The 16,232-nt window shown below is 31.2% G+C and overlaps 1 long non-coding RNA gene across 1 annotated transcript; it reads left to right on the top strand.

The window, feature by feature from the left end:
• Window positions 1-12,699: 12,699 nt before the first annotated feature.
• LOC109340497 lies at window positions 12,700-15,592 on the top strand. Its single transcript, XR_002106802.1, has 3 exons — window positions 12,700-12,849; window positions 12,993-13,142; window positions 15,582-15,592. It is a non-coding gene; the product is annotated as an uncharacterized LOC109340497 (long non-coding RNA).
• Window positions 15,593-16,232: the final 640 nt, after the last annotated feature.

The raw sequence follows: 16,232 nt of genomic DNA, 5'->3' as shown, positions 1-16,232 counted from the left end.
TCTAAAACATCAAGATTTTGTGAGTTTCTGAAGTTTTAAATTTGCATCCATGACCATTATAAACATCAATATGTTCAGGTTTTGAAAGTCGTCGAATCCTTATCGTGACTGCAATTATAGTTGCTTGAGTCATCATTTGCCTTTGTCCAAAACATCAAGGCTCTGAGCTTTTCTGAAAACATGACCATATCCACTATTTAAAACCTTGTTGATTCCCATCATTTGAGTCTAGTTGATAGAGACATAAGCATTGGCAGAGATTTACCTTTTAAATTGGTTTCTAGTTAGCATATGGACTGTTACAGAGGTATACACAATAGGTCTGCAACAATTTCTAGAAGATACCTCCCATGGCAGATGAATCAAACTCTACCCTCTTCTCTTATTTTACAATAGATCATATTGGTGTCTATAACTCTTCCAACTCCTGGATTTGACTATCCATCATGCATTTTTTATGCAAATCATGACTTTAATTTGTCTCATATTGTCATATCCTTGATCATTTTGGATTGGAGTATCGTCGCGTCCATTGCAATCTAGACATTGAATGTAGCATTGTGCCTTGTACTTTGAGAGTATCAGTTTTGAAGGAATCATAAAAACATAGATTCAGGGTTTAAAAACCTTTGAACTAGATTGTTTTAGGTTTCACAATTTTTATCTTCATATTAATCCCCAACATCTTCCTGGTTAGTGTTTAACAAAATTTATGTTAAGCAAAAGATGCAATAACACCCCACATATATTAATGGAAAGGCTTAGATTACTTGGATATAAATTAGTTGCTCATTTATTTTTTATACTTAAGAAAATCCATTTTACTATTGCTCCTTGCATTTAATAGAATAATTGTTTTCTCTGATAAGCAATCATTTCATCACACTTATATCTTCGTTGAGTGTTTACAATAATCAAATTTTACAGAATTTTCTAAAGCATGACATTCCTACATATGATTCAAGTCTAATTACCCATATGTTATGATAGCAATGGGTAATTAGTGGATTCATTTCAATGTTGCACTTAACTTTGTAATAAGAAAACATATATAAAGTAACTTTTATTGTGGATTGCAGGTGTGGACATGCCTTCTGTTAGAACTGTGGAGCTGTTTCCAAAAATAATTTCCATTATTGCTACAACCGTAAATGCTTAAAACTCTTCAACAATGATAGAGGGGGTTTAAATCTATGATCTTTAGTATCTATTTACATGTTTCTTATTATTTACATATTAAAACAACTCAGCTATTATGTGTGTATGGAAGCAGAATCTGATAGAGAGGGAAGTTCTATGTTTTATTCTTACTTTTAAAAGTAAAAGTATCATCTTCCCTTATAAATAAGTACATCATTGTCGTTATAATCTATATTTTCTTTGGTTTTTCAGTACTTTCATCCCTAGCTTTGGAGAGGATACCAACTCCATTAGTGGAAATGTGAGTTAAATTTATGTAATACTATATGCAAAATGGCCGCAGAAAAATGGACCACCATCAAGATCACCTATTTGACTATAGCATTCATCTCAATTTCCCTAACACCATCACCTTAACTAGTGCCCAATCTGTCACTAACACAGACTGTCATTGCCACTAGAGCTGGCCCTATTAGTGGTGTGCGGCATGTGTGGTGCTCGGAACCCACAATTAGTAAAAGGGCAAAAATAATTTTTTTTCATATATGAGTATTTATTTTTCAACGGGACAAGTATTCGATTGTTTTTATTTTATTTTCTGAATTTATTGCATAATCAATTATTATTAGTCTATGTATAAGTTTATTAAATATTTTGTTAGTTGTAATGACCAATGTTTTATATTATTATATTATTGATAAATAATTGAAAGAAGATTTCGACTTAAGGTATATAAAATATGAGAACTTTTAATGATTATTTAGAAGTTGGATACAAAATATTGCACTAAGTGTATTTTACATTCTTATATCAAATTCTTTTCATATACAATGAACAATTATTTTTAATTTTTATTTTGCTCTCACAATTTGTTCTGGTTCCTCAAATTTATTCAACCTTTAACATAAAAATTTCGTTTAGTTAATTTTTTATATACCAAAGCCTAACTTTTTCCAGCACATTAGATCCACAAAATGCCGAAACTGGCCTTGATTTCCTCTATTGTAACTATCATGAGCATTGCTCCATCATGTTGAATAAGGATCCTCACCAATAATGGAGAGACAAGTGTTTGTTTCTCCTCATACTTTTAATGGCAAAAATGTGATTTTATGATAAATAAAATAATAAAAGTATCATTACATGTTATTTTTTGTTTGTTATTGTGTGACACTTGTTTCTCTAGTAATGGAGAGAATCCTTACTTAGTAGATGGTTTATACAAGAATGGTCCAAGGTGTTATGCAATAGTGATGACAACATTGAAAGATTTTAGTTATAGTTGTGGTTAGGGTGTTAGCTAATAGTGATGGAAAACATACCCAGTAGTCTGCACCTACAAAATATTTGCAAATGAAAAGCCAATATACACATGTCCATTTGTGATTTTAGTTCAGAAACCAAAAATTGGTGTAGACAAGTCCGATTGTGATTTTTTGACAAATTTTCTTACTCTACACGTTTTAAAACATGCTTGACAAAAATGTTGAAAAGAGAAAACAAAAAATACCCTATCATTACTTTTATTATTACTTAGTTTCAGTTGGTTAACAACCAATGTTGTTTCTTCTATTATTAATTCCCCTTTGACCAATTAATAAGGAACAATGGTAGTTTATTCTTTGAAATCTCAACTCAGTTCCGCTTGGTAAGGATTTTCTCAACTCAAAACTTGACTCGAGTTCGATACGAGTTATTTTTTTACTTTGAGTTCAGTTAATTTAAAGTTCTTAAACTATTCAGCTTAGCTTAAATTGGTTCATTTGGACAACTCAAATAATTAATTCAGTTAAAGGAACATTCAGCACAAGGTTATATATATATATATATAAATATTACAATAATAAACATAAAAAATAATGCAACGTATAATAACAGTAAACATAAAAAATTAGTTTATATATATACATATGGATTTAGCTCATGAACCTAACGAGTCTAAATGTTTACATCTCAAGTTCGGCTCATCTGGTTCATTAACCAAGTTTGTCGAACAAAATAATGAGTCGAGTTTCAAACGAATATCGAGTTAGTTCTGTTTATTGTTAGCTCTTCCTAGAGCTATTAATTCTTTTCCGCCTTATATTTAATAGCGTTCAAGATACTAGTAATATTGAATGAACTTTATTAAATGTTAATTTTAGCATAGTAAACAATGAAATGACCATATTTATTGGTATGTTTTTGTTAAATTAAATTAGTTACAAGAGAGAAAAATATATACTTATTATTTTTGGACTTAATTAATTCAGAAAAATATTTTTCAAACGAGTAAAAAACTGCCACAACATATGTTCTCCTCCCACTATTATAACCTCTTGAAACAATCCTATTAATTCTCACTACTTTTTTCATACAATAAATGTATGCAATTAATTTTAATGAGCATAAATTATATAGTCCTTTAAACATTAATAAGTTCTAAAGGATATTGTTTAAAACGGAAAAAAGAAACTTTATCTTAGAAAATAATATTATACCTTCGAAGATTGTTAGTATTTTAACATATTTTATATTCCTTAAATAATACACTTTGCATTTGCTAACACAACCCAAACAACTTTTCCAAGAGTAGACATATCAAAATGGTCGTTTTGGCCCATCAAATCCCGAAAATTTGAATGAGTTGAGTATCATATATTCATTAATTTTTATTCAATGAAAACTTTTTAGCCGAGATTGGTCGTGCTATAGTAAAACTGGGTTTCAGGCCAAATTTATCCGAGTGGGTTAGTGCCAACATTTTTATATCTTTTAAGTTTTTTTTGGACCTTTCACTTGATAATAACCCTTAGAAGAAAATCATTTTACAACACAATGGTACTATGAATTTATAATGAAAAATAGATAATAAATATTGGTATTATGAATTTTGAACAAAAAATAAAGTAATTTTAATAACATAAATATTTTTAAATTACAATAATATTATAAAGTGAAACATTATATTATACGTCCTATTTTTCATAATGCCCTTTAAATCACACTACAAAAAAGTATTAAATCAAATGGGAAGAAATGTTAAACCATGTACACTTTACTTCTTTTTCTTTATTGTACTGTGTACTGAATTAGATTTAACTTTTACAACAAAAACTTAATAAAAAATTAATTTTTACAACATAACTGAAAGATAACATAATTGTTTATCATAGAGAACCGCACACAACCAAATTCAACTCATATTAGTTCATAATATACTTGTGATGATGGTTATATTATCAGATATAAAGTTCCTTGTGATCTTGAGTCATTCTCTCATTACTATACCCTAATATGACATTATTTTTTATAGTTTTCGACGAATTAGGCATAAATAAATGTTTTAGAAAAAAGTTATATGTTATTATGAAATTATATATATTAAAAATAGATTAAATAGGTTACAGTTTAAATAAATATTTTTTAATATTATATGACTTGTTTGGCCACCGCAACTCACAATCCACTTCAAACAAATTTGAGATTAAATTTGATATACCTAAATTGTAGCAAGACTTTTTAGTATGATCCAATTTAGCGCAATATTTATGTGGGCTAACTCATATCCATCCATACAGTCCACTTTGAAACGTCTATCCTCAAATAAATATTAAAGTTTCCATTAAAAGAATGTGCATCCATTAATACATTCCTATAATTAATTAATATGGAAATAAATTATTATATTAATTTATTTGTTTGATATCCTTAAACAATGCAATATCCATTAACACTTTCCTATAATTAATTAATTACAAAAATTTTCACCTATGGAAACAAGTTGGACCATTAGTCAATAAGACTTTAACAGATCAAACTTACACAAAACAATACCAAGAATGAGAAAGTGACCCTCTTTACTGAAATATATTCACATTTATCTCTCATTTCAATACCATTTTTCAAACATAATAGAGATAATGAAAAACCTTTCTTTTACTCCTTCAACAAATGAAGTGATAGATTTTGAAACCTTTCATATCACACCATTCTCTCTCAAAGGTAAAAACAAATCCACCGCGATTCTCATTGATCTCTCCAACTCCGACGATGATCAAAATGACGACGTCACAATCCTCACTTCCAAGCTCCCAAACGCTCCTTTTGGGAAGCATTATTAATATACCTACTGAGTTGGTTCGGTTCATTGTCGGTCCTACCGAGGGCAATTGATTTCCTTTCGCCTTACATTTAATAGTGTTCAACATATAAATGTTGTTAAGTGAGCGTTGATAAATGCAAATTCTAACATAGTGAACAATGAAATGACCATATTTTTTGGTATGGCTTTGTTGAATTACATTAGTTTGGTTGGTCAATACCGAACCATTTACACTGTAGTGACAGGAGAGAAAAATATTTATTTACTATGGTGTTGACTTAATTAATTCATTATTTTATGTTTCATTTCAATAAAAAAACTAACACAAAATTTTGTTCCACAAGATATGTTCTCCTCCCACTATTATAACCTCATGCAACAATGCAATTAAGTCTCACTACATTTTTCATACAATAAATATATGCAATTAATTTTAATGAGCCTAAATTGAATAGTCATTCAAACATTAAAATGTGCCTAAGGATATTTTTTAAAATGGAAAAAATAAAGTTTTCATCAAAAGAATGTGCATCCATTAATACATTCCTATAATTAATTAATATAGCAATAAACGATATAATATTAATTTTTTTATTTCATATGCTAAAACAATTCATAGGGCGAGTTTGAACTGCAATTTAATATAAATAAATTATACCATAACTTTTAATTCTCATCTAGTTTAGCCCGAACTTTATGTGGACTAACTCATATCCGCCAATGCAGTCCTTTTTGTGATGTCTATCCTATATCAAATGTTAAAGTTTTCATTAAAAGAATGTGCATATATAAATACATTCTTATAATTAATTAATATAGCAATAAATGTAAACGTAATTAATTAATTACAAAATTTTGCACCTATTGAAATAAGGTGGAACAGCAGTCAATAGGACTTGAACAGATCAAACTTACACAGTAAGATACCAAGAATGAGAAAGTTACCCTTTTTACTAAAATATATTAACATCTATCTCTCATTTCAATTCCAGTTTTCAAACATAACAGAAATAATGAAAAACTTTTCTTTTCCTCCTTCAACAACTAAAGTGATAGATGTTGAAACCTTTCATATCACACCATTCTCTCTCAAAGGTAAACACAAATCCACCGCCATTCTTATTGATCTCTCCAACTCCGACCATGATCAAAATGACAATGTCACAATCCTCATTTCCAAGCTCCCAAACACTCATTTTGGGAAACATTATTGATATACATACTGAGTTGGTTCAGTTCATGGTCGGTCCTACGGAGCGCTATTGATTTCCTTTTTCCTTACATTTAATAGCATTCAACATATAAATATTGTTGAGTGAGTGTTGTTAAATGCAAATTCTAACATAGTGAACAATGAAATGACCGCATTTTATGTAAGGCTTTGTTGAATTACATTAGTTTCGCTGGTTAATTCCGAACCATTTACACCGTAGTGGCAAGAGAGAAAAATATTTATTTACTATGTTGTTGACTTAATTAATTCATTATTATGTTTCAAATAATTCTCACTACTTTTTTCATACAATAAATATACACAATTAATTTTAATGAGCATAAATTAAATAGTCATTCAAACATTAATATGTGCCTAAGGATATTGTTTAAAAGGGAAAAAATAAAGTTTCCCTTAAAAAAATGTGCATGCATTAATATTTAATACATTCCTATAATTAATTAATATAACAATAAATGATATATATAAGACACATATTGATGTTTGAAATGCATCCATTGATACTTTCCTAAGGATATTGTTTAAAATGGAAAAAGTAAAGGTTCCCTCTTTACTAAATATATTCACATTTATCTCTCATTTCAATTCCAATTTTCAAACATAACAGAGATAATGAAAAACCTTTATTTTCCTCCTTCAACAACTGAAGTGATAGATTTTGAAACCTTTCATATCACACCATTTTCTCTCCAAGGTAAAAACAAATCCACCACCATTCTCATTGATCTCTTCGACTCTCATGATGATCAAAACTACAACGTCACAATCCTCATTAACAAGCACCCGAACACTTCTTTTGGGAAATGTAAAAGGATCTTCGAAATTGGAAAATCTTCTAATTCCAATAATAATACTATCACTCCTTTCTGATGTCAAATTTGCACTGAAACCAAAACTCTAAATGACGAGTTTCATGTCCATAATTGTTCTTACTCTTTTTGCACTGACTCTATAGTAATGTACGTTGAATCCAAGTTGCAAGAGAACATTGTTAAAATTCGGTGCCCTCAACATGACTGTGAAGTTGGGCTATTAGAGCATCAATGTTGTCGTAGAATTCTTCCTAAGGAAGTGTTTGATCGTTGGGGTGATGCTTTGTGTGAGGCTATTATTCTTGAAAATGAGAAATTATATTGTCCTTATAAGGATTTCTTTGCGCTTATGGTTAATGATGGTGGAGATTTGGTGAAGGAATCTGAGTGCCCTAATTGTAGGAGATTGTTTTGTGCATAGTGTAGGATTTTTTGGCATGATGGGATTTAGTGTGATGAGTTTTAGAAACTGAATAAGGATGAGAGAGAAAAGGTAGATATCATGTTGATGTAGCTTGCAAATAATAACAAGTGGATGAGATGTCCAAAGTGCAGGATCTTTGTTGAGAAATCTCATGGATGCATGTATTTGAAATGCAGGTTAGCTTTTTTTTAATAATATTCAAAAGTGATTTCCTGTATAGGAGGCCGCCATTATAGTTGTATGGTTGACAATTACTTATTGAGGTTATAAATTGGGACCCATGTCTGTCATTATAGACACCTACGTTAGGATTTTGGAAGTCACTGAATACGTATCGTGGTCAAAATTGTAGTTGCATCATTCACATTTACCTTTAATTGTCTAAAGGATTAAGGTTTTGTGAGTTTCCCAGGTTTTAAATTTGGATCCATGACCATTATAGACGTCAATATGTTCGGGTTTTGAATGTCATCGAATTCGTATCGTGATCACAATTGTAGTTGTTTGAGCTATCACTTGACCTTGTCCAAAACATCAAGGCTTTGAGATTTTTTTAAAATATGACCATATTCGCTATTTAAAACCTTGTTGATTCCCATCGTTTGAGTCTAGTTAATAGAAAGATAAGCGTTGGGAGAGCTTTACCTTTTAAATAGGTTTCTAGTTAGCATATGGAATGTTTCAGAGGTATACACAATAGGCCAGCAACAATTTCTAGAAGATACCTACAATGGTAGAAGAATCAAATTCTCCCTCTTTTCTTATTTTACAATAGATCATATTAGTGTCCATAACTCTTCCAACTCTTCGATTTGACTATACATCATGCATTTTTTATGCAAATCATGACTTTAATTTGTCTCAAATTATCATATCCCCAATCATTTTGATTTGGAGTATCATTGCATCCATTGCAATCTAGACATCGAATGTTCCATGGTGCCTTGTATTTTGAGAGTATAAGTTTTGAAGGAATCCTAAAAGATGACCAAGTTTGTCAAGTTTTTATATTGTTGTCGAATTTATTTCAACACATCTTTTAAGTACTTTCTAAAAACATAGATTCAAGGCTTAAAATTTTCTTTAAAAACATTTGAACTGGTTTGTTTTAAGTTTCACAATTTTTAGCTTCATAGTAAGCCCCAGCATCTTTCTGATCCGTGGTTAACATGATAAATTAGTTGCTCATTTCTGTTGTATACTTTAAGAAACTCCATTTTAATGTTGCTCCTTGCATCTAATAGAATAATTGTTTTCTCTGATAAGCAATCATTTCATCACACTTATATTATAACCTTGTTGACTATTTATACTTGATAGTAATCACATTATAGAAAAAATTTGAAAGCATGAGATTCCTACATATGATTCAAGTCTAATTACCCAGATGTTGGATTCCTGTCGATGTTGCAATTAACTTTCTAATAAGAAAACATGTATGAATTAACTCTAATGTTGATTGTAGGTGTGGACATGCCTTTTGTTACAAATGAGGAACTCTTTCCAAAGATAATTTTCATTTTTGCTACAATTGTAAACGTCTGAACATATGATATTTAGTGTATGTTTAGATGTTTCATATCATTTACATATTTTAAACAACTCCCCTATTATGTATATATGATGCCTATAACATTGGTTTAAATGTGAGTCAAATTTGTGAAATACTTTATGGAAAATGGTAGGAAAAAAATGGAATTTTCTTGCCTTTAGAAATTGGGGCTGAAGATGAAGAAACCTAACGCATTTTTGAGGTTCCAGTCACATAGGAGCCGGTGATATATGGCCTTAAAAAAATTGAAGGTGCAGATTTTAAATTATTTTTAAATAAAAAATATATATCATGAAATCATTCTGGACCTCACATTGTAGTATTGGGATGTTTAGTATTGAAGAGGATCCAAGCTTAACGTTATCATGTTTTTAGCTCTATTTTTTATCATTTCCACACAACATTTTAAGCAAAACGTTACATGAAATTATTATTTATTCATTTTCAAAATAGTAGAGAATACATATCACCACAACCACCAAATACAATTTTTTTATCGGCAAAAGAAAAAATTTATTCGAAAAAAATAAGAGTTACAAGAGAGAAAGAAGAAAAAACTGAACAAAACACTACAAGAATATATCCTATTAGCCACAGATTGTGGGCTACACTTAATGGCCCGTGTCAAAACTAATTCTAAAACCCATACACTTGTTACTCTGATTGGGCCAGTAGCAAAAAAAGTACCAAAACTTGTCACTTCTACTCTCACTCTTTTTGTCATTGTTTCTCACTTACTCTCATTGATTCTCTGTACTCACTCATTACCATTTCTCATTCAAGCAATTTTTTCACTTTTGGAATCAATTTCTCTCATTATTCAACTTAATTGATGAAAGTTTGAAATGATTGTCCAGATTTTAAAGCCCGCAAGAATCACGTCCACTTCATCTACCTTCGACGAAGACGACAAATCCCTGCGATGAATGTCATCGGAAATCAACAATTTCGATTTGATCATTTGATGTTGAACCATAACTGAATCCATTTCTTCGCCGGAAAGATGTGTTTCTCCGTCATCAGCGCCGATGGTACGATGGAAGAAAGCCTTTTTCAAAGATATTGACAAGTTTATCTTAATTTCACCAACTCAAATCAAAGCTTCTTCTAAGGTTTGATTCTCTTCAATTTTGAATAAAAATCTCTAACTAGTTGACTCTTCTACTATAATCATTAATCCTAAATCTCTAATTTCACTTTTTCTAAATTTTCTATTGTTTTCCCCAAATATGTTGAAATCCCTAACACTTGAGTTTATTATTAAGTCTATGTTTCCCCCAATAAGTCTATTGTTAATTTTCTTTTCCTTCTAAATTTTGATTTTGTTGTTAGACTATTAAGTAATATCGGCATAAGAGAGCGAAGCTGGTGTCTCCTTTCAAGCTCCTGAAGCTGACGACAATCTTCGCACCATTCTTCACTCATGCTCCAAGGTATCATAACAATCAAATCAAAACTAATCATTTTATTTCTTTTAATACTGATTTATGTATTGCATAACTGGATGAAACTTTTTGCACTATGGTTTAAATACAATTTTAGTACTCCGTACTGATTTTCACTGTTTTAAGTTGCAATCCGCAGTATTGTGGTTTGGAGAGTCTTCCAGCGGCATTGCGACTGTAATTGTGGCCGCATCTACTGCATTTTCCTACAATTTCCTGCGACACAACCGTGCCAACAATTTAAAACATTGGTTAGAATTATGGAAGAAAAAATGAATGAAAAAAGGTATGAACTTGTAAAGGAGGTTTCATTTCTGAGAAGGTGTCTAGTATTGGCAACACTTATGGATTGATAAAATTTCTTACTCAGATTTGTGGAGTCAGTTGAAGTATGACTAGAGTCATTCAAATGGGAATTAGAACTTATATTGGCTTGTTCAATTGATAGGTTAGAACTTCGGTTGCATTTGAAGACGTTGTAAAATGGGACTGAACATAACATGAGTTTTATTTTATGTTTGATCTACTTTATAAATAGAATCAAACATGACATTTGGTTAAAAAGTGAGACATTTTGGTTTAACTAAAAGTGATGTCAAAGACAATAGAACATAGCACCCTGTTTCATTCTATTTAGTCAACACATCTTGATTTTCAACTAAGCAACCATCAATTGAAAGCGAGAAGCCGAGAAGAAAGTAATATATCAAATTTGTGAAGCATTGTGTCACTCATCGTTGTAAGAAGTTGCTATATGAGGTGAAGTTTTTGGTCATTGATGGAATAATTGACATTTGCTTTTTCCTTTTCATGTATTTAGAGTGAACAAGGTGAACAGGGCTGCTGGAGTGCTTGATAACTTCACGGAGGGAGAGAAGTATGCAGAGAATTTCAAGGGGGAGGGGGTTAGGAAAGGTTGAAGTGAGATGATAACTCATGGCTAAGGCTTGACATCTTCTATGTTGTTATTGTCCACCAACTCTGCCATATGTTCATTTATCGATTGGCGTATGCTAAAGATGGACTGAAAGAAAATTGGGAGGAGCTTGTAAGTGTGCAAATTTTATTTAATTTCACAGTATTCAAGTTGTTTCTTATAACGCTTCAAGTTTATATCATGCTATAGGTGCTACTTTTCAATGTTTTAATTTCACTTGGGTTTGTACATGGTTGGCATTTTCTACTTTTTATTGTTGACATATGTAGTGGTTTTTGAGTTGCTTTGTCTTAAGCACTGATAAATTGTGTTTCTGGAAAACCTTTATTTTTAGATTAAGGAGTGTGTTTCAACAACAGTTGGTCGCAAACAAGTTTGCCTTATAGTTGATACAAAATCGTGGATGAAGCCTAAATGGGATTTGTAGTAGTATCATTCAAGTTGCAGTCTTTTGAATTTATGCAGGCTTTGAACTAATATTTTTTTCTTTTGTTGAGGATTTGGTATAGAACAAATAAAAATGAAGGTCATGAAACTTGGGAAAAGGCCAGACACTTTCTACATTGAATAAGCTACCAGGTAGTCACATCAACCCTTTCTTCAAAATAAAAATGAAGGGTTTGTCTGTATCGTATGATATATTATCCTCCTAAAATTGTACTTTCTAATTTTGTTTGAACATTTTGACTTCATTCCATTTTAATATTAATATGATCCTTATTGATTTTATGGTTTTTCTTCTTATAACAGAGAAGAAACTAGCAGGTGAAGCATATATTGAGACAATGTATATATATATATGTGTGTGTTTCAATTATATTGGTGTAGAAAACCCAAATGTAGTTTATGTGTTCTTAAGCAAACAACATAAATTACAGACTATCAGGTCGTGGAGTTTCTTGGAGTTGAAAAGTATGGAAGAATCCCCATAAACTTTGCTTGGAGAAAGACAAGTTTTGGTGAAAAAACAGTCATAGCTAATATTGATACAGGTATATATGGTTCTTGTATAATATCAAGGTAATGGTTTTCAATTACCAATTAACTATATAAATGATGCATGGTTAAACATTTAGTTAGTATAATATATTGTACTATTAGTTATGCATGGTTAAACATTTTACATTTCAAAAGTTATAGCTACCTAATGTTGCAGGAGTGGAAAATGTTGTAGGAGACATGTTTCAAAGTGTGCCTAAAGGAGATGCCATATTTATGAAGGTTAGTGTTAAATCTTCATCAAAATACACTAAATGATCATAAAAAATGCAGAGTAATATTGTGACAATAATGGTTTAATTCCTTAGTTTTTTTATCACAAAACTTAGGTCCTTAAGCTAATTCAATTTTATTAATTTTTACAGAGGTTAGAAGACTTGTGATTGTTGAAGCTGAGAGTAAGCGTGTAGAAGGGATTATTTCCTTAAGTGATGTGTTCAAATTCTTGTTTGGAATTGGGTAGCTGGGATATCTCATATTTATGAAAGGACTCATTTGCTATATAAATTATCACTGTTTTATGTGCTAAAATACTCCTTCCTGTTTATATGGACCTCCTTATTTATTTATCTTACTTTCTTTTTATGATAGAAAGAAATGTGAAAGGAAAGAATATTTTTGTAAATTGAGAATTAATTTTAGCTTGTAAATATTTAATTTCATTAATAAATTTATCATTATTTTATGGAATATAATGATTTCTAGAGAGGATGAGGAGAGAAATATGTGAATAATTGAATAAATAATTAGCCACGGTTATAATGTGGTTAAATTAATGGTAAACATTAGCCACGGGTGTAGTTACATTAGCCACAGTTGGAACTGTGGTTAAAGAAATGTTACCACACTTGGTGAAGACGTGGCTATAACATAAATAGACCGTGGCAAAAGTTTTGCAACGCCAGTAATTGCTAGGGTAGAGGAAACCGTGGCTGCTGTATTTTGCCACGGTTTTGTGGTACAGTAGCGACGGTTTTAACCGTGGCTAATCGGATATTTTTTTGTAGTGAAAACAGTTACAAGGCAATATTTAAACAAACTCGGAGGTTAGCAATCCAGTCGGAATAGAGAATTGAGATTTTTCCTCCTAGTCGTTGATCCAAAGCCATGATTTCACCCTTGCTAATTCTATAATCTGTTGAAGAGATGGCTTAACTGAACCATTACTAAACAACAACATGACTATTAAAATCATTATCATTACTGTCCACCATCACGACCATCTCATTGACTATAACATCCATCTCAATTGCCCCAACACCATCACGTCCACCAGTGCCCAAATGGCCACTAACACACATTGCCATTGCCATTAGAGATGACCGTATTGGAGGTGTGCAACATGTGTGGTGAGCGATAGTAATAATTAATGAAGGTCAAAATTTTTTTTAACTTTATGAGTACTTTTTTCTCCATGGGACAAGTTTTCTATTATTATTTTATTCTTTTCTAATTTTTTGTGAGATTAATTATTATTAGTTTATGTATAAATTCATTACATATTTTCTTGGTTGTAATCATCATTGTTTTATATTATCATATTGTCGAATAGGAACGCCTGTGGGCAAATGTGTGAGGTAAAATGTGCAAATAGAGTAAAATTGTATGTCTTCCCCACAACTAACAATTGTTATTCTAAACTACTTTCAAAAGGGTTTTGGATGGACGATTACACTAAAATTGAAAAACAAGTTATAATAATACTTTGATAAAAGATGTTGGGATCAAATTTCCTAGTCATTATCAGTAAACACATAAATCAACAACACTAATGCACTTACAAATGATTCTTCTACACAAATAATCTCAAAAGTACTAAAAGCTAATGTCTTAGTCAATTTAGTAGCTTATGCAATAAATCTTTATTTGTAGTAACTTTACACACAAGATGAGAAATTATAACTCACAAAATCATACATCTATGTCTAGTAATCTATGCATGTGAAATTGAGTAAAAAATGCAACACCTCAATTATATTAACCGCCAATGTCTTCGTCATGTTAATACCTCATCAAAATAGCTCTATGTCTAACAACTAAATTAACAAGATGAAGATATATTAACAGTTAAATATACCTCTATGTCTAGTAGTCTATATTAAGAAGTTTGAGAGTTATTAAGTTAATTTAGTCTAGCAAATAACTCAAGAAAATGCATAAAGTCACAAATTTTATATAAATCTATGTCTGACAATTATACAATTGATGAGTTGAATAAATGTCAGAATTATAACAAAGATTTATCCAAGAATTTCTTCAAAATCCATCCAATAAGTTGATCAAACTCAAAGTAAGCATTAAGCACATACACAAGTCAAAAGAATCAAATCATCAAGAATTAATATGGAACCAAATCAATATGCATACATCAAGGTCATATTATAGTCAAGCTCAACTCAAAAGAATCAAAGCATCACAAGTTAATATATAACCGAATCGATGTACATACATCAAGCTCATATTATATTCAATCCGAACAATATAGAACTTAGCTACTTATGGTAAGTAAATGCAAGTAAAAGTGAGAAGAAATAAAACTCATGGAGGATGGATTACCACTCCAATGAATATGAACTAGCTCCTCTTATAACTCATGTTTTCCTTCCTATTCTCTTGTTGTACCTAGCAAGACATTTATCTTCATCATAGTGGCTGTTATTATGGATGTTTTGAAAACTAGGAAGAATTGTGTTATAGCACACCACCTCTTTTCACCTCACAACCTGTAGCAGTACTAAAAGTGACAACTATCCTTGTGTTATTCATGTTTATGTTTGTATTGTGTGATAATCTCTAATGCCTTTTTTTTTAAACAAAAGGTGCAACCACACCCCAGAATATATTAGATGAAAGAGATTACAAGAGGGATTAAGAAGTTACAAATCTATAGCTTGGTAGGGCAAGCATATTTCTAACAACCTCCCTTTTAATAAAAAGAGGAGAATCATTCCAAGAGCAATTTGTTCTCGGGGATATGCCATAATTAGCTAATTTATCCGCACAGGAATTTCCTTCCCTATATATGTGAGAGACTCTACAATCCATGGATTCCATAGTTGATTTGCACAGAATCCATTTGTTCAGCAACTTCCAAGGAGGCAAATGTTTACCCTTAAAAATGTCAACCACTAGAGATGAATCACTCTCTAACCACACTGTCTTCCAACCTTTGGAATAAGCAAAATTAATAGAAGTGATTGCTGCATTCAGCTCAGCAAAAAGGGAATCTTGGATATCAAGGAATTGAGAAAAACAAGCCAGAACAAGACCAGAAGAGTTTCTGAAGATGGCACCCACACCAGCTAGACCAGGACTTCCCCTAGCTGCCCCGTCGGAGTTGATTTTGATCCATCCAGTGTCAGGGGGCTTCCAGACGACCTCAATTATGGAAGGAGCTCTTGGATTATTTGTTGTAACTTTAAAAGCCTTCATAATGCAGAGTTCCTGCATAGAAGGCTTTGCTGTTGCTGAAGTGGAGTTACCCGAGAGATTAGTGGCCATTATAATCCTGTTCAAAGCTTGAGGCAAACTGAATCTCTTTTCATTGAAACGGATATGATTCCTGCACCACCATATAGTGCTAACCGTGTGAGCTATGCAAGCAA

This window comes from Lupinus angustifolius, unplaced genomic scaffold (genome assembly GCF_001865875.1).
Source record: "Lupinus angustifolius cultivar Tanjil unplaced genomic scaffold, LupAngTanjil_v1.0 Scaffold_181_56, whole genome shotgun sequence".
Lineage (NCBI taxonomy): Eukaryota > Viridiplantae > Streptophyta > Magnoliopsida > Fabales > Fabaceae > Lupinus > Lupinus angustifolius.
Note: the sequence above shows the minus strand (reverse complement) of the source record. Positions and strands in the feature narration are given on the sequence as shown.